Raw genomic sequence first — 22,914 nt, forward strand, 5'->3', positions numbered from 1 at the left:
GCTCCTTCCTTTACTGTGGTCCATGATGTATTTAACAATTTGCCTTGAGACCTCTAGTGACTTCATTTTAAACTGACTCAGACGGCTGTATGTCTCTAGGAAGCTTCATAAAAAAGTATTTAGAATTGAGAGTCCTCAGTGGTTGATACCTTTTAATGGCTAACTGAAAAGATGGAGACAAATTGCAAGCTTTCGAGAATACTCCGGTCTCTTCAACAGGCATAGAAATTCTGAAGAATCACATATTTATGCACAACACAGCACAGAAAAATGCCATAGATAAGACAGGTGATGTGAAGCAGAATTACCATTGTGTGAGTGATAAACAGTTATGTCCAGAAATATTGGAACAGTTCATAGATAAGGAGTGGGAATGTTTTATTGTCCTTCCATTGGGGTCTCGTTCTATTTTGTGATGACCCCACATGGTCTGAGGAGCAAATTCCTTAATTGATGTGAAAAAACATAAATCCATGTGACACATTCATTCCTGCACTGACAGTGTCAAAGGTCATCATCAGCTTATATTCCCAAACTCTTCTGTCTCTCTGAGATTTGAAGTTCCCCTTTTTAATACAAGTAATTTCATGTCCATAATGCTCAGGGAGACAAAAATGTATTGCCACAGGTAGATCCATTCTTTTTTCTCTTATTGTATGGCGATGAGAGTTCATCCTTGTTATCAGTTTCTGCCCTGTCTCACCCACATACAGACCCCCAGTTGGACATTTAGTGCAAATAATTAAGTACACCACATTAGAAGTGATGCAGCTGAAAGTATCTGGTATCTTGTAGTCCTGATGTGAATTGGAGATCTTTATCTTGTCCATGGTCATTATAAATGTAAGTAAGCTTACAGCTTTAGTAAGCGTCATATAAATTTATGGTGTGCTTTGGAGTTTGTTTCACCATCTGTTTCTCTCAGCTCTCTTTAGCAAACTCCAGTTTCTCAACTATCTGCTGTAAGCATAGAAGACTCTTCTCTGGTGCTGTTCAAACTACAAATGATGCTGCAAAAGTGAGGACCTTCTCTACAAGCAAGTATTTAATTTAACGATTCATCATTGTTGCCTAAAGCTAAGCATTTGTTTGTTGATTAACCCCTTGTCTGCTGTAAGCATAAAAAACTCTTCTCTGCTGCTGTTCACACTACAAACATTGCGGCAACTGTGTGTTCTCTACAAGAAAACGTTCAGTTTGTCTCTTCATCACTGCTCTTACTGCTGTGTCATGGCTTTTGGTTTATGTTGTCCACTTCGACCAACGGCTTAGAGAATCCACCTCACTAGGCGAGCTTACAGCAGTGAACTTGTCACTCACAGTAGTCTATATGCTTGTGTAAAGAGGCTCTTACTATAAAGACAGCTAATTATACAGGAGGCCATGTTTAGTGCTGATTGTGAGGACAAAAATTAGCGCAAGGAGCATAAATTATACTGTTATTATCCTCAACAAGTGGTATTATCAAATAGATATTATCATTTATCTTCTATTACATGACCTACAGTGAAAATTCCAACAGAAAAATGTGGTCAAACCCCTTTCTGAACAAATCTGCAAGTCTTACCACAGAGACATATTTAGGAGAAGACAAACCTACAACATATCCTTGAATTTACAGATGAAAGAATAAATATGAGTGATATTGAATTCTCGAATTTTACAAAAATATGTACCAAACTTTGAATGTTTTTGTCATGTGCTTCCATATAGATTCAGAAAAATGGTGGTAGATGAACCATAAAACGCCTATGAAATGTTAAAAAAAACAAAAAAAACACTTATTCTCACCTTTTTGTTCACGTCCACTGCCCCAAAGCATAACCCATCCGTTCTAGCTGTTTCTTCCAATTGCCATCGCTTGTACTGAATTTCCAGTGCCTCTCACTTTGGGTCATGACTTGCAGTTTTATTGAGGAGCAAGATGATTCTTCTGTGCAAGCATGCGAAAGGTCACAGCGTCATGATGCCATGGTGTGCAACATACCCTTGCCAGTGGGGATTTCAGCGTGATATTGGTTATCAATGAGGAGTGGTGAAGAGGGTATAAGGGTTTTCTTATTTTCTAATTGCGCCTGCCCCTACCTTTCAAACAATAAATAAATAAATAAAATGAATCAATATTTTGGGGGAGCCACACAAGAGAATAAATCACAACTATGCAGCCTTTACAAAGTAATTTTCTTCCTATTGAAGTTTCAAAATTCCCCTTTCATTGCATTCATAAGGTATGATGTCAACAAAAGTGTCTCCTGTGACAGAGTCGCTGGTGAAGTGATGGAGAGGAGATACGTGTCACTGTGAATGATGGCGTTAGTGATGTAAAACCAGAATCGTTTACTCCAGCACACTATGTGTTGCGTCAGTTTATTGAATGTTATATTATGGGTTGGTTTTAGTGGGCCTCCATAGAGCAGAAGGGAGTGGGTCCACATATCTCCCCCTGCAGTGTCCTTACAGGACCTGTGTGATGTCAGGATCATGTGATCAGTCACATGATGGAGAGTCACATGGTCTTTAAATAGCAGAAGTCCAGGGTTAGTGGGCTGTTGAGGGCCTGGAGAGGAAGTCTCCAGGAGAGTGTTTGTGCACATAGTGTTTGTCTAAATAATAGCCCCCACATAGTCCTCCACATAGTATAACGATCTCCAAATAGTCCTCCACACAGAATAACAGCCCAACATAGTTCTCCATAGAGTATAATGGGTGCCAAATAGCCTTCCATACAGTACAATGAGTCCCACATAGTCCTCCATACGGTTTAATGGGCCCCACAATGTTATAGTTGATTTAGAAATAAAATATTCACTTCTCCTTGGTCCTAGCTTGTCCGGTCTTCCACCTTTCTGAAGCTGGGACATGTACACCCAGCTTTAGGGGCTGAATGAAGTGAGTGCACAAAGACGTGCGCATGCACAGGATTTTTATAGCACTGGTGATGACGCCAGCTCTTGTAGGCCATGTTATTGTGCTCACAAGAGAGTGATAACATGCTATGTGGGTTGACTAGTCTAGGGACACTAACGACCCACTGACTAGTCAAAGACTTCATTTACATAGCATTAAAGGACTTTGGAAATTCATTTTCTAAAGATCTCTGTATGTGACTAATGTAATAAAAGAGCTGTTAGGCAGGGAATTTAAATAGACAGGCACAACTGTTGGTGGTTCTTGGGAAATGACAGGTTCCCTTTAAGAGTCTTAAAAGCTCCAACAGCCACTGTGAAAATGTCAAGATTTTCATTTGCTATTTTTAATACAGATTGTGAGATGGAAAAAAAATTGCCAAAATAAATAAATACAGTAAGCACAAAAACTGATTTGAACTATAGGCAATTTCTCATAATAGGCTCTTTTTGAGGCATGTATTCAGCTAGAACAAAATATTTTAGATATTTGCTTTCCAGCGTAATAAAAAAAGTGGTTCTCATGTTTCTATTATACTTTTCTTCTGATTGTTCCACTCCTGGATTATGGCTTACGAATACTGAGGTAAAAAGCTCGCCAAATACTCAATGTGTGCACGTGGCCTTACTGATAACTCTTTTACCAGTCGTGATTGAGTTAAAGTGCTCCCTAAACCGAACATATAATAGACGGACAGTTTTACCAATATAAAAAGAGCCACAAGGGCAGAAAATAATATACACCACAAAATTGGTTTTGCAGGAGATGAAATCCCGAACACAATGCTGGATAGGACATATGCTTAAAGTATTCCCGGTCAATTTAAAAGGACAAAAGGGACAATTCCTACATTTGTAATTTCCTTTGGGGATGTTCTCCTGCAACCAATGTTCATCATTTTCTCTGACCCTATTATGCACCAATAGGTTCCTTAAATTTGTACTGCGGCGGCATGTAAAGTGAGGACCCCTATTGATCACATCTGTGAGGTCCCTATTCTTTTCAAGGATATGCCAATTCTTCTTGATGTACGACCTAATAAATTTATCCATCTGGCTATATTTAAAACAAAATGTAAATCTTAAGGAGATATAAATATAATACTACGGTGTGACGAAGTCAACCAAGATACTTAGAGTCCTAGATTGATACTGGTGCCATATTCTACTTTTCTCTGCATTGATTGCTTTAAAAGTTGTGTTATCTGGGGAAAATTAACCGACTTCAGGAATAATGAATTTAATGTGACTAATTCTGACTTACTAAGATAGCAAATACTTTATAATCATACCTTTGTAGTATCCATAAAAATCTCAGAAGGAAGTTAGCAAGAAACACGCACCACATGTTAAAAAAGACAAAAAAAAGATGAGCAAGTTCAGAGAAGAACTACAGGACGGTGAGCAGACTGCAAAGTATGTCTTACAAGGAACGGTTAAAGGATCTGAGAATGTTTAGCTTGCAAAAGAGGTACCTTAATAGCTGTCTCCAAATATCTGAAGGGATGTCATAGTGTAGAGGGATCATTCTTATTCTCATTTGTACATGGAAACACGAGAAGCAATGGAATAAAAAAGAAAGGGAGAAGATACAGATTAGACATTAGAAAAAAAATTTGACAGTGAGGGTGATCAATGAGTGGAACAGGCTGCCATGAGAGGTGGTGAGTTCTCCTTCCATGGAAGTCTTCAAACAGAGGCTGGACAGATATCTGTGTAAGATAGCTTTGTAAATCCTGCATTGAGATGGGGGTTGGACACGATGACCCTGGAGGTCCCATCCAACTCTTACACTCTATGATTCTCTGACTCTATGAAACATTATATGACTATAGGATCATGGCACATATTGGATTCATGTAATTGCTGCTACATTACTTGACACACATTAGTTGATTCTCATAGGAGCTGCAAATGCAAAACTGTAGGATACTTTTCATGAAAATATTTGCAATATCGCTATTTTTTTTATCTTAGATGCTTTGGAACACAAAATGGTTACAAATTTGGCACATACTTTACGTTCATACTATATCCTATTGATTTCACAGGATAACACAAGTGTAAAATTTGCATGGTAAAAGTCCAGTACTAGTAATAGTATATTAATGACTTATTAAAGGAATTAAATATAATGTCAATATTTGTTACAGCACTTTATTAAGATTAGTTAATCACACAAATGATATTTCAGAAGTTTTTGGCTTGTAGCAAGAGCCCCATTGTAAAAAATGAATCCCAATGTCGAATTGGTTATGAGCATTACTGCACACATATTTTCATACCCAATATCTCATCAAAACTTATGAAATTTCCATAATAACAACTTTGTTAGCACCATGAAAAAAAAGTAAGATATCATTATTAATGATCAAATTAATAGCAAGCATTATTATATTTATGGCTAGTGGGTAAACGCTGTTGACCTACAGAAAGTATTGTTTCTATGTATTTGTATTCCATGGCAAACAGAGGAAGCTGTGTGCATGCGAAATCCTACTCCTGGGTACAGCTGGTGGCTGATTAATATTTTGCACAATCATTTTGATCCGTCATATAAACAGCTGTACACCGTGGGCATTAAAGTCGTGCAAACCTCAATTCAGTCTGCAAATCTATTTCGACTTAGATGATACACAATGAAATAATCCATGTTAAGACTCCGGGGAAATAGACTTAAGTTTCTGTGTGTCCATTTAGATGTAAAAATCCATTTTGATAAACTGTTATAAGAGCTTTAAAAGACAAATACTGATGTTAGACTGAGCAGTTATGACAGCAGGAAAGGAGCATCATAGCTAGTTAACTTTAATTAAACAGCATTAAAATCCTCTAAAATGAGAACACCTAAGGTAGACTCAGAGTATAGAAAGTCCTTGAGTCGTCCTCTTTTTTCAAGCACTTATCAATTGTTTTCAGCTACTTCTTAGATAAATATATAAGCAAAGAGATTATGACCTTAGGCAGGATAACTGTCCTACATGCACGACATGCACCGAATTGATAAAGCAAAAAAGTGTGCTGGAATGGAGTTCAATACAAGTAATATAAATCTTTATTAATGAAATGGGGAAATGGGAAATGGGGAAAGAAAAAATCCAACATAGCAAACACAGATATAGAAACTTGAGGGTGACACCAAAGAAAAGCAATTAACCTGAAAAGTTAGAGGTTTAAAAATAGTGTAAACGTGAGAAAGGGGTAAAAAGATACCTTGGTGTCTGACCACAGTAGGAATGTGTCAAAAATAGTAATAAACACTGAAAGTCAATATGGTAGGTACAGTTGTGCTAAAAAGTCTACATACCCAGGCAGAATGTTTTGCTTTCTTGGCCTTTTTTCAGAGAATATGAATGATAACACCAAAACTTTTTCTCCACTCATGGTTAGTGGTTGGGTGAAGCCATTTATTGTCAAACTACTGTGTTTTCTCTTTTTAAATCATAATGACAATCCAAAACATCCAAATGACCCTGATCAAAAGTTCACATACCCTGGTGATTTTGGCCTGATAACATGCACAGAAGTTGACACAAATGGATTTGAATGACTACTAAAGGTAACATCCTCACATATGATCTGTTTACTTGTAATCAGTGTGTGTGCATAAAAGCTGAGTGAGTTTCTGGGATTCACACAGACTCTAACATGTTTCATCCAGCCACTGACGTTTCTGGATTGTGAGTCATGGGGAAAACAAAAGAATTGTCAACGGATCTACGAGAAAAGGTAGTTGAACTGTATAAAACAGGAAAGGGATACAAAAAGATATCCAAGGGATTGAAAATGCCAGTCAGCAGCGTTCAAACTGTGATTAACAAATGGAAAATCAGGGGCTCTGTAAAAACAAAACCACGGTCAGGTAGACCAACAAAAATTTCATCCACAACTACCAGGAATATTGTTCAGGATGCCAGGTTGACCCCAGACGAAGCACCAATTAAACGCACGTCAGGTCAGGGGAGCATCAATCGTTGATAGTCTGTCCTGATTATTATTTGGAGAGTGGAAAAATTGTGAAAAATATAGGATACAAGGCATATAATAGCCAAAAATATTGTTCTCTCTCATTCATATAAATGACAACGTAATCAAAACATCATCCTGAAGTGACAGGTATGCTGTAAGCTTTGCTGCTTCATAGCATTTTGATCAATCATGGCATGAAACACTTTATTTAGCAAATTAAAGTTTGCTACATCTGTGTCTCTGTTTCTGGAATACTGTGACAGCTCTCTATGATCACCATCAAGTTTAAGATGTTTAAGATGCATCTAATCTTGGCTCATGCAAAACTATTTAATTCTCTTGCAGATTAAGAAATTATATACATTACCAGAAAAGGGGGGGTCCAATAGTGAAACAGTCACCTCCAATCACTATAATCAACTCATAATCACCAAAAAATAACTGGTGAAATACCGAGGCTAAGACAAATATAGGTAAAATAGATATATTTATTAATACAGAAAATACATAAAATTTAACATAAAATAAGACAAGGGAATTTCCAAGATACGAAATAACTAATGGTCACATATATGTAAGGGTCCAAAAATTGTTGGACTACGTAGATTCAGAAAAATATATATTGGTACATCATATATTGCCCATTTTAACAAAATGTATTTCAGATGTATAGTATTTTTATATAAATAAGGGCAAGACTAAGCACAATTGCTCACCACAGGAAATTCTTATGGACGCAAATATGCAGTTTATATGTATATGAAAAAAGATTTTTAAAGTGCCTAATGCTGTGCAAATAATGCTTTTTAGCTTAATCAAAATTTCATAAATTCATATACATATAGACACTCAGTGTATCTCTACCTGAAATATCTAGATAAAGTGCCTAGTGTTGTACAACAATGCACTTATAATATAACAAACAACAGCAATAGTAAATAAGCACTATGTAAAGTGCTCCGTGCTGTGCAAAGAGTGCATATTATGAATAAATCAGCAAATCAGCAAAACAGGAGGAACTGAGATGCGGGAGTGCAGCAAAAATGACCGCACCCCAGCCTGTAAATTTTGCTACTTATACTCAGTATATCTCTACCTGAAATATCTATATAAGGTGCCTAGTGCTGTACAAAAATGCACTTACAAAATAACAAGCAACGGCACTAGTAAAAAAGCACTATGTAAAGTGCTCCGTGCTGTGCAAAAGAGTGCATATTATAAATAGATCAGCAGATCAGCAAAACAGGAGGAACTGAGATGCGAGAGTGCAGCAAAAAGTGATCGTACCATAACCTGTGAATCTTGCTACTTACACTTTAGAGACAATCAGTGACCCCGACAGCGCCGTTTCGCCATATTGGCTTCCAATATGAAACTCTCCTTCAGGCCCTGGAAACCATATTAATGTGTAAAATAAAGAATTAAAATAAAAAATATTGCTATACTCACCTCACCGAGGGAACCGGCAGCGTTGTTTGCTTAAAATGCGCGCTTTTCCTTCCTTCCGTGACGTCACGGCTTCTGATTCTGATTTTAAAATGCGCGCGTCTCCTGCCTCCCGTGACGTCACGGCTTGTGATTGGTCGTGTCGCCCATGTGACCCGCGACGCGACCAATCACAAAGCCGGAACGTAATTTTAAAATACTGAATGCCTAGAAGGACCTGAAAATTACGTCACGGCTTGCTGTGATTGGTCGCGTCGCGGCCACATGGGCGGCACGCGACCAATCAGAAGCCGTGACGTCACGGAAGGAAGGAAACGCGCGCATTTTAAGCAAACAACGCTGCCGGTTCCCTCGGTGAGGTCCAGGCTGCGTCGGAGAGGTGAGTATAGCAATATTTTTTATTTTAATTCTTTCTTTTACACATTAATGTTGTTTCAATACCGATACCCGATACCACAAAAGTATCGGATCTCGGTATCGGAATTCCGATACCCGCAAGTATCGGCCGATACCCGATACTTGCGGTATCGGAATGCTCAACACTAGCCATCACATTTATTTTTTCCAGTGACTCCACTTACCATGCTTCATGGTTTGGTCAGGTAACATTAATGAAAAATTACAGAAAACTGAAATAAAAATGCAGTAATAATAATGTATTAATATTTATCTCTTTGTATATATACGGTGCCTTGCAAAAGCATTCAGCCCCTTGAAACTTTTCAACCTTTTCCCACATATCATGCTTCAAACATAAAGATACCAAATGTAAATTTTTGGTGAAGAATCAACAACAAGTGGAACACAATTGTGAAGTTGAACGAAATTTATTGGTTATTTTAAATTTTTGTGGAAATTCAAAAACTGAAAAGTGGGGCATGCAATATTATTCGGTCCCTTTAACTTAATACTTTGTGGCGCCACCTTTTGCTGCGATTACAGCTGCAAGTCGCTTGGGGTAGGTCTCTATCAGTTCTGTACATCGAGAGACTTAAATTCTTGCCCATTCTTCCTTGGCAAACATATATATATATATATATATATATATATATATATATATATATATATATATATATATATATATACTGCACAAAAAATAAAGGGAGCACTTAAACAACAGAATTTAACTTTAAGTATTTCAAGCTTCTATGAAATCAAACTGTCCACTTAGTAAGCAACACTATTTGACAATCAATTTCACATGCTGTTGTGCAAATGGAATAGACATCAGATGGAAATTATTGGCAATTATCAAGACACACTCAATAAAGAAGTGGTTCTGCAGGTGGGGACCACAGACCACATCTCAGTACCAATGCTTTCTGGCTGATGTTTTGGTCACTTTTGAATGTTGCTTGTGCTTTCACACTCGTGGTAGCATGAGACGGACTCTACAACCCACACAAGTGGCTCAGGTAGTGCAGCTCATCCAGGATGGCACATCAATATGAGCTGTGGCAAGAAGGTTTGCTGTGTCTGTCAGCATAGTGTCCAGAGGCCGGAGGGGCTACCAAGAGACAAGCCAGTACACCAAGAGATGTGGAGGAGGCTGTAGGAGGGCAACAACCCAGCAGCAGGACTGCTCTTCACAGATTCACACTGAGCACACTTTGCACATGTGACAGATGTGACAGAGTCTGGAGACGCCATGGAGAGCGATCTGCTGCCTGCAACATCCTTCAGCATGACTGGTTTGGCAGTGGGTCAATAATGGTGTTGGGTGACATTTATTTGGAGAGCTGCACAGCCCTCCATGTGCTCACCAGAGGTAGCCTGACTGTCATTAGGTACTGAGATGAGATCCTCAGACCTCTTGTGAGACCATATGCTGGTGTGGTTGCCCCTGGGTTACTCCTAATGCAGAACAATGCCAGACCTCATGTGGCTGGAGTGTGTCAGCAGTTACTGCAAGATGAAGGCATTGAAGCAATGAACTGGTCCGCCCATTCCCCAGACCTGAATCCGATTGAACACATCTGGGACATCATGTCTCGCACCATCCACCAATGTCATGTTGCACCACAGACTGTCCAAGAGTTGACTGATGCCTTAATCCAGGTCTGGGAGGAGATCCCTCAGGATAACATCCATCGCCTCATCAGCGCAATGCCCAGGCGTTGTAGGGAGGTCGTACAGGCACTTGAAGGCCACACACACTACTGAGCATCATTTCCTTGTCTTGAGGCATGTACATTGAAGTTAGATTAGCCTGCAATTTGATTGTCCACTTTGATTTTGAGCATCATTCCAACTCCAGACCTCCATGAGATATTAGTTGTGATTTACATTCATCATTTTTTAGGTTCTATTGTTCTCAACGTATTCCACTATTTAATAAATAAAGATTTGCAACCAGAATATTTCCTTCGGCGAAATCTAGGATGTGGGATTTTAATGTTCCCTTTTTGAGCAGTGTATATATATATAGTTATATATATATATATATATATATATATATATATATATATATATATATATATATATATATATATATATAATCATGTATGGATGTATAGGTCTTATGTACACCAAACTCCTATTAATAATTCATTATACAGCTTTATGAAGACAAGAAATCAATATCTCTCTCCCAGAGACCATTTTCTCCTTTTTGTGCTGTTGTTTAAATGCTAGTCAGAGATCAAACTCCCTTACACCCATATACTATATGGGCCTGAAGGAAAGAAAGAAGGGATTTTAAAGACACATGGTAAATATTAGATAGTATTTCACATTGAAAGTCATTATACTCAAGTGGTGCAGTAAACTTTACAATAGACCATGCTTGGAGTCAGTTTATTTTTTTTTTCAGCTTTTTACAGTATCCTGCACAGTTAGCCTCTGACTGTATTAGGCTGATCATTAGGCTTTGGGAAAAGCTTAACACTAGAAGTCCCGGGAATTTCAAGATCCCCCCTGAAGTCCTGAGAGAGGGTCAAATGACCTCAGTCCATATTGACACCTTAATTAGCATCCTTTCATTTGTAAATGTGCTCTTGCCTGAGGAATCTGCAGGGGGGATTATCTAAGATAAGAGTGTGTAAACAGAAGAGTGCAAGCTATTCCTGAGTTTGGGGGTTGCTGCTCACAAGAAAGAGATGCTGGCTTCACATTGCCTTTTTTTGCCTGATCGTTTGCATCCTGTTTTGCAGGGGTTGGTGCAGAGAAGGTACAGTCATCCAGAGAATGGCCCGGGGATCGCCTCTGAACTGCAGGCTGGTTCCGAGGCGATCCTTCACAGACGTTCGCCGGCGACATGTCCGCATGTGTCATGTCACCAGTGATGCCCCAGCGATGTGCACGCGCATGTGATCGCCTGCACATCGCCGGGAATCATCTCCCCGTGTAACGGCCCCATTAGGGCCCAGGAGTGACTCCAAAACCCAGAACAGGTGTCAATCTTGAAAGAAAACTGATCAGAAACTGAAGTGTGTCCCTAGCCAAAGAATGTGAGCTGCTCCTGAGTGTCTGCCCACCCCCCCAGCTGCATTGCATTAGCAAATTTGCATGCAGCTTTATGTGCTGTGGGGGAGAAACCTATTTTGTTCACAGGAAAGAAAATGGAGAGAAGGCACACCATTGAAGAGGCATTGGAACTGATTCTGAGCAACACAAACCCTTCTGACTCAGATGGAGAAGACATAGTCCTTCAACCGGATTCAGATTCTGAGCTGTCTTCAGGTTAGGCTGGCTTCATACTCCATTTTTTGCCTGTTCATTTGGATCCTATGTTTTGCAGGGGTTGGTGCAGATAAGGGTCGGTGCGGGGCAGGTGTGGTGCGTGGGCAGTACGCTGCGGTGCAGGGTGGGTGTGGTGCCTGACTATCTTTTTTATTTTGAACCAAAACAAAATGCTTATTTGAAATTATTTATCTTGCAGATGAGGAGACTCCGCCTCTACCAAAAAAGAGAGCTCGGTTGGCGAGTGAGCCGACAGAGACCGCAAAAGATGGCACAGTGTGGCATGAAGTACAAGTGGGGAAACATCTCCATTTGACCCCAATAGAACCGTACCCTACAGATGGAGAGCCAAGTGCTAAGGCCAGACGAAGTGTTCAGAGTCGCCTTCAGAGCTTCCTCTGTTTTATCAGTCTTGACATGCTTCGTAGCATTGAAGAATGGACTACTCAACATGCACGTTACACGGAGCAGGTGGATTGGCTCATGGGTCTCCCGGAACTAATGGCATTTATTTCAGCCATTATCTTGCGGGGGGTGAACAAGGTTCCATCACTACGTGACAGCTGGTCAGCAAACCTGGGAAACCCAAGGATCATTGCCACTATGACCCGAAACCGCTTTCAAGACATCATGCAACACCTACGCTTTGATGACATGTTCACGCGCAGTGAGCGAGTGGAGACCGATAAGTTTGCTGCAATCTCCGATGTGTGGAGATCGTTTGTCACCAACTGCATCGCAACCTACAACCCTGGTCGACACATCACTATTGATGAACAGCATTTCCCGTCAAAGACTCGCTGCTGTTTTCTGCAATACATTGCAACAAAACCAGACAAGTTCGGCATCAAGTTTTGGATGGCTTGCGACTTGAAATCAAAGTACATCTGTAATGTCCTCCCATATCTTGGCAAGGACCCCAGTCATCCCAGCGGGGAGAGACTGTCCGACACTGTAGTGATGAGGCTGATGGAACCATTCATGGACAAGGGCAGAACTGTAACCACGGGCAATTTCTTTACATCATTGTCACTTGCACAACGACTGCTTAGCCAGGAAACCACTATCCTCGGCACAGTCAACAAGAGTCACCAGGAAATTCCTCAATTCGCTAGACAGATGGACCGCACTGAATTCACCACTCAGGTGTTTTCAACCACTGGTGCCACACTGACAGTGTATGCACCCAAACGAAAGAAGGCCGTCTACATTCTCAGCAGCATGCACAGCGTGGTTGAGACTGAGGATACCAACAAAAGGAAGCCAAACACGGTCACACAATACAACCACACAAAGTGCGGTGTGGATGTAATGGACCAAATGGTGTGGGAGTACAGCGTGCGTGCAGGAACATGGAGATGGCCAGTACCGTGTTCTACAACATGATTGACATGGCAGCACTCAATGCTCACGTTCTTTATCAGGCATGCACTGGGGTGCAGGAGAGACGGGTGGACTTCCTGTTTGAGCTTGCAAAAGAGTTAGGTGGCCGTCATGTGACTGAAAAGAAGGCACGCAAGGAGAAACTCCTTTGGCAACTTCCTTCCACACCCAGCCCTGGCAAAAGGGTGAAGTGTCAGGTCAACAATCGATGCACGAACAATTGTGCAACTGAGAGATGTGTTGACTGCTACAAATACACGTGTGGCAAATGTACCAGGGACATACCCAGGCAGTGCCAGGTATGTTCCAACATGTTCAGACAGACTGCTGAGTGAGTGCTGAAATACTAGTCACACAAGGACATGCCACTCACACACACACAGCCCCCCACTGCAGCCTATTGAAAATATGTGTGGAATTGTTTTATTCCTTGTATTTTTTTAACATTTTTATAACAAAAACAAAAAGAATCCTTTGATGCGTGCTCCATTACTCCCCTACCCCCATGTATTTGTCTTTACCCTTTCCCCCTCCCCTCTTCCCACTCCTCCACCAACATCCCTCCCTGTTGTATAATTTGATTATATTGTTTTCTTATTCACTGTTTTATCACATTTTTTTGGCCATGCCGCTTATACACTGCTCATCTTGTTAATGTGACTATTTGTTTGATGTTGGTGTGAAATAACCCTTTAGTGAAAAAAAAATCTTATTGGTTTTAAAAAAAAAATAAAAAGCATCGAAACAAATAACAGTTGTTCTTTTGTATATTTTTCACACTAAAATTTCAGTCCTCTTGTGCAAATTTTTTTCGCTCCAAATTTGCACAAGAATGAACATGCTGCGATTTTTTTTCGCTAGTGTGATTGAGGCCTAAAGGTACAGTTACACGTTACGATATCGTTGACGATATCATTTGAAAACGTCACGTAATCACGTCATTCATGCGATATCGGACTAACACATAGTTGGATCGCTGATCGCAGATTTGAGGTCAGGATCTCAAATCTGACGATCCTCGTCCAATTATGTGTCAGAAGATGTGCAGCATCGTTCAGTGTAACGCTGAGATGAACGATGTCGGTCTAAATTCTCCTATTCCTGCCATTGTGAAAAATCGTTCTGCAAACGTTTGCAATGAGGCTAACGCGGAGCCAAAATTTACATCGTTAACAAGATAGTTGCATGTGACGCCTCTTGGACGATGTGAAACTGATTGCACAAACGATGTGATCACCTGACATTTCTAACTATATCGTCGACGAGATCGTAACATGTAACGGTACCTTTGACCGCTGCGGATCCGCAGCAGTTTCCCCTGAGTTTACAGTACAATGTAAACTTATGGGAAACAAAAAACGCTGTGCACATGCTGCGGAAAAATCCGCGCGGAAACGCTGCGGATTACATTCCGCAGCATGTCACTTCTTCTCTGTGGATTTTCACCTGCTCCAATAGGAAACTGCAGATGGAAATCTGCAGAAGAAACCGCAATAAAAAAAACGCGATAAATCCGCAGTAAAAACCGCAACGGGTTTTCACTGCGGATTTTGGCATTCCGCTGCGGAAAAATCCACAGTGGAATCCGCAAAGTGTGCACATAGCCTTAGACACAAATGCTTCTGGTCATTACTCACAGCTGTACCTTGCTCTAAAATTTCTAATTCTCTATTTAAAATATATAAAAAATGATTAATTGTTTCAGCGCTTTTTTGCTCAAATAAAACTAAACTAAATACGATATGTATAGTCTTTATATTATCAAATACAATAAACTGAACAGAACTAACTTGAAACTACATGGGTAAACTCGATGGAAAACAGCAAACAACCTCCTGTGGTGCAACAGTAATGGCCTTAATTACAGAACAAAAGACAGTGAATAGAGATAAGATAAGCTATAGATCCTTTAGGTCATTTGACCCTTCTCTGGGTTTCAAAGGTAGAAATGTCAAATGACCCGTCTCCGGGACTTCTAGTGTTAATGGAGCTGTTGGTAGCCAAAGTTTCATTGTCAGCTGGCGCATCACACCAGTCACATCATTGAGGGAATATTCTATCATTGTATCATCAATGTCTCTATATCTATATATATATATGTATGTACACACATGGTCAAAATTGTTGGTACCCCTTGTTTAATGGCAGAAAAACCCACAATGGTCACAGAAATAACTTGAATCTGACAAAATTAATGATAAATAAAAGATCTATGAAAATGAACAAATGAAAGTCAGACATTGTTTTTGATCCATGCTTCCACAGAATTAAAAAAAAAACCTCATGAAATAGTCCTGGACAGAAATGATGGTACCCCTGAAAATACTGAGACAATAGTAGACGTCTGTGATGCTAGTTAGTGGACACACCTTGCTTTAACATGTCCCTTTTGTCACATTATTTTCAGGGGTACCATTATTTCTGTCCAGGACTATTTCATTAGTTTTATTTTATTTTTTTTATTCTGTGGAAGCATGGTTGAAAAGCAATGTCTGACTTTCATTTGTTCATTTTAATTGATTTTTTATTTATTATTACTGTTGTCAGATTCAAGTCATTTCTGTGAACATTGTTGGTTTTGCTGTCATTAAACGAGGGGTACCAACAATTTTGACCATTTGTGTATGTATGTGTTGTGGCATAGCGACTGGTCATGTGATTAATGGATGGTATGTATCGCAGAGGTGGGTGGCCCTGTGATGGAAGCCTTGGTATGTTTTGCTCAAGCAGATCTACTGCTGAGGGATTTGTTTACAAGGGAAGGCTTCCAGGTGATTGAAGAGATGGGTGGGTTCAGTCACCTACAAACCCACCCAAAGAGGTGTGTCTGAACACGTAAGATGGTTTTGTGTGTAAGGACCTGTGGTGATGTCATGCTCACCTGACTGGTCATGTGACAGGTACTTGGGTGTGGTTACACCTATGTAAAGGAGGTGTGTGTAGCACATGGTGTGAGTGTGTGGGAGTCTGTCAGGGTGGACACACTTCCATGTGTCCTGGCTGGACACTGCAGAGTGGCCTGTGTGTTGGAGGGTTCCACGTGGGGACAGACGTCCTGAAAAACACACAGAGACCATATTTAGGCTGGAGAGCCTACGTGCTGGACATAGCACAGTCTGTGTGCCCACAGACCTGAGAGAGTGGAGCTCTACTATGGACATTGAGGAATCATCTGTCTGATGTAAGACTGTTTACCTGTTGTTCCTGTTGCTATGTGGTTTATGGAGCAATAAACCCTGTGAACTTTTAATGGAACGTGTCTCCTGAGTGTCACCCGCCGCACCTGAGTGTGTACAACCCCTACAGTGTTTACAAACCCTTGACAAACCTGAGCTTCATAGAGGGTTTTTTTAACTCATAAGATGAAAAAAAAGTAAATATTGCAACTTTCAATGCTAAATCTTTAGTTTTACTCAAATTGGTAGATGCAAAAATAAAATACACCCAACATAAAAAATTACAATATCTAGTATTTTGTATGACCTTCATGATTTTTAAGGACAGCACCAAGTCTTCTAGCCGTGGAGTGAACAAGTTGGCGACATATTGCACCATCAATCTGTGTAGACACGAGGGTAAGTGGGTGCTCTAGTCCGTTGCCCTGCTTGTCTTTAGAAAGACCGCATGGACCAAGGCTCATCTCACTAACCGCTTGTACTCCTTTTCCATGGGCAGAATACTACTCAGACAACACAGGATGAGGGTATCACGATGAGGTGATACTTCATTGATCACCAGCAATCAATAACATATAGTACAGTCCCACTAAGTACATAAGATAGTGAAAATCAGTCTCAGCTTTCCACTGGCTCACTGGGAATTAGAAAATCTGCAACTTCGGTGCTTCCAGGACCAACTATCCCAACTAATAGTACCCTTCTGACGGACACCTACAAAAAGAAGGTAGAGGCAAGCTTAGGAAGCAGACAGAGTACATTAAAGTATGTGGCCAGGTGACCTGATTGTCAAAACCTGTGTTCTCTAAATGTCTCCATGGTTTCAGTGATGAGCAGTGGAGCAAATCTGTATTCCTCTGGTTGGAGCCATGGTGCTTTGGCTGCTTTCCTCTAGAGTCTCTCTGTAGAAGGAGAGTGGTCCCTTTTACACCCACAGATGTGCTTTAGGCCAATATCTACAGGTTTGGAAGAAGATGGGAGGAGGTCATATTTCATTGTTCGAGTGTTCAATTAACCTGCATGTTTTGTCCTTGAATGTTTGCAGAACAAAAATCATGCATTCAACAAATTAACAAACATTGATTGTTTAATTAGCCTGCACCTATGTATCTCAAGGTTAGCAGAACAATAAGTTGCAGAGACTGATACAATAGATAATCATCAGCCATTCAACAAATCAACAAACATCAATTCAACCTACAACAACCTAGTCAACATTCAGGCTCATATGAATAATTCATATAATTCATTGTTCATGTCCCTGTGTGACCAGCGCCTTATACAGGTCTTTTTGTTGTGCAATTTTAATACTCAGCAATTACCCCCTACATGAACTGGAAGCTTGTGAGTCATTGTCTCATCAGTATTTTGCACCTGTGCTTGCACCTGTGTCGCCGCCATCTTTATTAAATGAGTTCAATGCATTTTGATAGGTCTGAGATCTAGGCAGGTAAATATTGCTGCCCTTTTTTGCTGTGCGAATTTTTGAAACGCAAGTTTGAGTAACCTTGATGCGGATTGCAAGCTTGCATGTCTTGGCTAAAATATCAACAAATACCTCATACAGTATAGATTATATATGTATATATATATATTTGAACATTATTTATTTGGTGCAGCCAGACCTATTAATGTTGTTAGGCACCGGGATTCTCCCAGTGCACAGGGTAGATCCCAAGCCCTGTCTGCCTCTGTGGTCTCCCATTCTGCTTCAGCCACAGTGGGAGCTGCTCTGCAAATGTCGGTCTCAGCGTCTTGCCCACACTCGTGCTGTTTGCTTTGTTACTGCTGGCTCTCCAGCCAAAGCTATAGTAACTAGCAATAGGTAGCAGCGAACAGGCCTTCCAGAGGCTAAGTCCAAAAATCTCCCTACTGTTCATGCTCGTGAGGTGACGACCTCTCTGATGGTCGGCCGTCAGCTGCTCGGGCGATGTGGCAGTTCCAGATTGGTCCATGAGCAAGGTCCTGTCTGATTGGACTTGAACAGGAACGTATAAAAGGTTTCCTGGAGCGCACGCAGGCACGCTAAGATCATTTATACCTTATGAGTGTGTGAACATAACGGTAGTGTGGTCTTGTCTGCGTATTCTCAGGGCAGGCTTATAGCCTTTAGAATTCTGGCACCCCCGGAGATGAGTTTGTGTGCATGCACATGCTGCGTTTGTGTCCACTACCTGTTCCCTTGCCCCTGTGAGGGCTGCGTTCTCCTGTGAGATAAACAGGCATCATGTTTAGCACCATACCTGCTCTGTTACTGTGTGTAACTGACACAGCTCTACAGCAAAGCATCTTTTCCGGTACTGTGTGCGACTGAAACAGCCTCCTGTGCTATACACTGAGTGACATTTAACTCAGTGCGAGCTAGCTATCGCTCGCTGTGTACTCTGCCATTATTCACATTAGCTGCAGTTTTATTTCTCTGCACGGTGGACCCAGGGTTGCGATCACACATCATCATTACTTATATTTAGTGTGATCCGCCAACCCTAACAAATGTTGGCTTTGAAAACTGAGGTGTCTATCCTCATGGGGTGCATGGGCATCACTATTAGGCCGGGGTCACACTAGAGAGAAATACGGACAAGGGAGAGGCGCAAAAACAACGCATTGCACTCGGACCAATGTTTCTCTATGGGGCAGTTCCATCAGCCATATATTTCTCTGCCGTATATAACGGGCTGAGAAAATCGCAGCATGCTGCGATTGTCATCGTATTCCTCCAAAAATATGCCAATGAAAGTCTACGGGGGTGAGAAAAATACGAATTACACACGGACCACACGTCTGCCTTGCGAGAAGTACGCTCAGGTGTCCTTTAGAAAAGCCAGCAATTCAGTGCGGTGTACAGTAAAATCACACTGACAGGTTAGAATACAATAGATAAAATAAATGTCTACACATAGGCTAGGTATATATATATATATATATATATATATATATATATATATATATATATATATATATATATATATTTAAATTTAATACAGAGCTAGCTGGCATAAAAGCCGGTAATTCAATTGCCGGCTTTTGTGAACTCCTTACCAAATACGACAGGATATGAGACATGGTGTACCTACAGTAAACCATTTCATATCTGTTAGATTTTTACATATTCCTCACTAATAATATTAGTAGTGAACATTTTTAAGCTCTAGGTGTTAAAATAAAGGGTTAAACCATGGAAAAAACTGGTGCCCCCTGGGTGGCATAAACTCATATTAACTGTAGCGTGAGAAAATATTCAGAAAAATTCCCACGCTACAGTTCATATGAGTTTATGCCACCAGGGGCGCAGCTTTGGTGATGGCACCGCTAGGCACCGAAGCTACATTACCTTCATTTCATTCATTCCCCAGTCTTTTACAGCCGGGAGCGGCTGCATTAGCAGCGCTCCTGGTTGTAACTGTATTTAACCACTTCAGATGGATTTACAGCGTGGGACATGACTGTACGTCGGACAGGTATGGGATACTGTTGCTTTTTTATTTTCCTTTTTTTACAGGAGAACGAGGGTCTTCAGTTGGATTGAACGTACAATAAAGAAAATAAAACCTCATATGTTTATTTATTTCATTAAAATACTTTATTCTTAATGTGTGTGTGTGTATTTTTAACCCTTTACTAATAGTAGATTAATAATGGATAAGTGGCTTATTGACATCTCCATTATTAACCAGGCTTAATGTCACCTTACAAGAGCAAGATGACATTAACCCCTTATTACCTAATATCCCACCGCTACAGGGGAGTGGGAAGAGAGAGGATAAATGCCAGAATAGGCGCATCTTACAGATGCACCTTTTCTGGGGTGGCTGGGGGCAGATGTTTTTAGCCAGGGGGGGAACAATAACCATGGTCCCTTTCTAGGCTATTAATATCTGCCCTCAATCACTGGCTTTCCCATTCTGGCGGAGAAAATTGCACAGGAGCCCACGCCAGTTTTTTCCGTGATTTAACCCTTTATTTTAACACCTAGCGCTCCAACATTTTGCACACACAAACTACTAACATTAGTGAGGACTATGTAAAAAATATAACAGATAAGAAATGGTTTACTGTATGTAAACCATGTCTCATATCCTGTCTGGTTTGGTAAGGAGATAGCAAAAGCTGGCAATTGAATTACCGGCTTTTATGCTATCTAGCGCTGTATTAAATATAAATATATTATATATATAAAGGCTCTCCATGGGCCGAAACATTGCCGTTATGGGCTATTACATTTTCAGCATCTTCTAATCTTTAATCTACAACGGTGTGCTGCCTCTGATTTTTTGGACTGCTACAATAAGGTCTGGTACATGCCTGGGGGGGCCTTGCACCCTATTTTTTTTTTTTGTTTCTTTGTGCTGCTCTTAACCCTTCTTTGTAATTATATATATACTAGATTGTGGCCCGATTCTAACACATCGGGTATTCTAGAATATGCATGTCCCCGTAGTATACCTTTATGACATCATCGTCGCCTTGGCAACCATTATGACATCTACGTCGATACTGTGCCCGTCGCTGATTGGTCAAGGCCTGGCGGCCTCGACCAATCAGAGACACGGGATTTCCAGGACAGACAGACAGACAGACAGAAAGACAGACAGACAGACAGACAGACGGAAAGACAGACAGACAGACAGACGGAAAAACCCTTAGACAATTATATATATAGATTGTCCTGTCACCAGCCATGTGTACGATTATCGGCCGAAAGCCTCTCTGGAACCAATAATCACCCCATGTAAAGGTATCTTTATAAGTTAAAGATTCAGAATACTATGACTTTTATCATATCCTGAACAGTCAAGTTTTTTATGAACCGTTAAGGTTTTCTGGTTGAAGTAAAAAAAACTCTGAGTGTTTACAGTTTGAAACCATAAAATGTTGAAAAATTATGTCATTCTTGAGTATATCACTCAATGGTGCTCATAAACGTTTCAAATTTGATCTATAATATACTTTAATATACGTTACTTTAATCTTTCATATACTTAAGAACAGGGCCCCAGACATCACACAGGGGGTCTGAAACACCGCACAGTGGTCCAAAATATCGCTGTGCTTTGCCTGGGGCCCCATATGCTGCCTGGGGCCCCTGTGCTCTGCCTGGGGCCCCTGTGCTCTGCCTGGGGCCCCATATGCTGCCTGGGGCCCCTGTGCTCTGCCTGGGGCCCCTGTGCTCTGCCTGGGGCCCCATGTTCTGCCTGGGGCCCCTGTGCTCTGCCTGGGGCCACTGTGCTCTGCCTGGGGCCCCATATGCTGCCTGGGGCCCCTGTGCTCTGCCTGGGGCCCCATATGCTGCCTGGGGCCCCTGTGCTCTGCCTGGGGCCACTGTGCTCTGCCTGGGGCCCCATAGGCTGCCTGGGGCCCCTGTGCTCTGCCTGGGACCACTGTGCTCTGCCTGGGGCCCCATATGCTGCCTGGGGCCCGTGTGCTCTGCCTGGGGCCACTGTGCTCTGCCTGGGGCCCCATATGCTGCCTGGGGCCCCTGTGCTCTGCCTGGGTGTAGGACACTGGTGACGTCACTTATCTCCGGACATTAGCTCCGGACATTAGCTCCGGACATTATCTCCGGACATTAGCTCCGGACATTATCTCCGGACATTAGCTCCGGACAAAGCCACGGAAGTTGGCACAAATTGCAGGAAGTAGTATTCTAGGCAATTATATATTAGATGGGCATTTCCTGAAGGAAATACATGGTGCTTGAACAGCGCTACCAGCTTTACAGCAGCACTTTTCACACACGGGACTGGGGGGCGCGCTTACTTTTGCACCCGGGGCGCGCTTACTTTTGCACCCGGGGGCGCACTTACTTTTGCACCCGGAGGCGCACTTTTGCACCCGGGGGCGCACTTACTTTTGCACCCGGGGGCGCACTTACTTTTGCACCCGGGGGCGCACTTACTTTTGCACCCGGGGGCGCACTTACTTTTGCACCCGGGGGCGCACTTACTTTTGCACCCGGGGGCGAACTTACTTTTGGGGCCGCACTTACTTTTGGTGGGCGGGGCTCCTCGGCCTCCGATTTGGTTGGTGGGGCCCCTCGTCCTCCGATTTGGTGGGTGGGGACCCTCGGCCTCCGATTTGGTGGGCGGGGACCGGCCTCCGATTTGGTGGGCGGGGACCCTTGGCCTCCGATTTGGTGGGCGGGGACCCTCGGCCTCCGATTTGGTGGGCGGGGACCCTCGGCCTCCGATTTGGTGGGCAGGGACCCTCGGCCTCCGATTTGGTGGGCGGGGACCCTCGGCCTCCGATTTGGTGGGCGGGGACCCATCGGCCTCCGATTTGGTGGGCGGGGCCCCTCGGCCTCCGATGTGGTGGGCGGGGCCCCTCGGCCTCCGCTTTGGTGGGCGGGGCCG

The sequence above is a fragment of the Ranitomeya variabilis genome, chromosome 2, assembly GCF_051348905.1.
Source record: "Ranitomeya variabilis isolate aRanVar5 chromosome 2, aRanVar5.hap1, whole genome shotgun sequence".
Lineage (NCBI taxonomy): Eukaryota > Metazoa > Chordata > Amphibia > Anura > Dendrobatidae > Ranitomeya > Ranitomeya variabilis.